General features: G+C 41.7%; 1 pseudogene; it reads right to left on the bottom strand.

Annotated features, from left to right (window-relative positions):
* Nucleotides 1–559: 559 nt before the first annotated feature.
* On the bottom strand, nucleotides 560–672 carry LOC111817478 (annotated as a pseudogene).
* Nucleotides 673–1,259: the final 587 nt, after the last annotated feature.

The following is a 1,259-nucleotide window of genomic DNA, read 5'->3' as shown; positions in this document are numbered from 1 at the left end:
TAGTGTTAGCTTTCATCTGCCCTGAATCCATTGCAATCAGGTTTATTCCCACATGCTCCACTGAAACTGCCCTCCAGTGAGCTCCGCAATAGGAAGTGTAAGGGTCAGCTCTCAGCCCACCTCCTACCTGACCAATCAGTACCACTTGTTGCCCATGAGCCTCGTGATGGTTAATCTTGACTGTCAATTGGATTGGCTGGTTGTGTCTGTGTGGGTCAGGGGGCGTGGCCTGGAGAACTATACCTGGTCTCTGGATTCTGCCTTTCTAGTTCCTGCTCTCCACTTCCTTTAAGTCATGAATTGAGTAACTTTCCTCTGCCAGGCCTTTCTGTGAAGATGTTTCTGTCTCAGAGCCAGCCAGAAACCCTTTTTGTTTTTCTTGTAATTATACATAGTCTATTTTTAATGCTGTCACTGAACATTACAATATAACTTAGTTCATTCAATTTTTTAAAATTAATTTTATTGAGAAACAAATGGCAATGAGATGGTTTCAAAACAGATTAGTAGGACAGTTTCAATGATTAGTACATTGCATATTATTGTCTTTGTAGTGGTTAAAAATATGGAACACTTCATGAATTTTCATGTCATCCTTGTTCAGGGATGATGACCATGCTAATCTTCTCCGTATTGTTCCAATTTTAGTATATGTGCTGCAGAAGCGAGCACTGAAACCTCTTAAATGGTGAGCCAAAATAAACTTTTTCACATTTAAATTATGCTTACCAGATATTTTGTCTGAGCAACAAAAAACTTGACTGCTACAATCCCCTCAATGGGTCTTTGGGCCACTGCACTTGCATAGTTTTGCTCATCCTGTTCTACCTACTTTTTTTCCTTTTTGTCTTCCCTGCCTCAAAATATAGGTGTATCCCAGACCTTAGCTCTTGGGTCTTCTTCCTTTCTGATCCTGTCTGGCTTGCTTATTGGTTCCATCTGATGTCATGGCTTTAAATATGATTTCTACTCTGACAACTCCTGTGGTCATGTTTCTTCCCCAGGTATCATTCTTGGCTTTCCAGATGCATGCGTTTAACTCCTTACTTGATGTCTAGTTTTCCAAACAGCAGTGTTCAGAACTGAACTCAGTTGCTTTCTCTTTCCACATCTGCTGCCCCCTGGGCTTTCCCATCGCAGTGAATGGATGCTTGGTCCCCCACTCATAAAGGCCTGTGGCCCTGGACTCCTCCTTCTCTTACTCATATGAATGCATCAGGAAAGCTTGGCTACTTTCCCTTCAAATCATATATGGCATT

The sequence above is a fragment of the Octodon degus genome, unplaced genomic scaffold, assembly GCF_000260255.1.
Source record: "Octodon degus isolate 3935 unplaced genomic scaffold, OctDeg1.0 scaffold00058, whole genome shotgun sequence".
Classification (NCBI taxonomy): Eukaryota; Metazoa; Chordata; class Mammalia; order Rodentia; family Octodontidae; genus Octodon; species Octodon degus.
The sequence above is the reverse complement of the archived record's forward strand: the minus strand, read 5'-3'. Positions and strand labels throughout refer to the sequence as shown.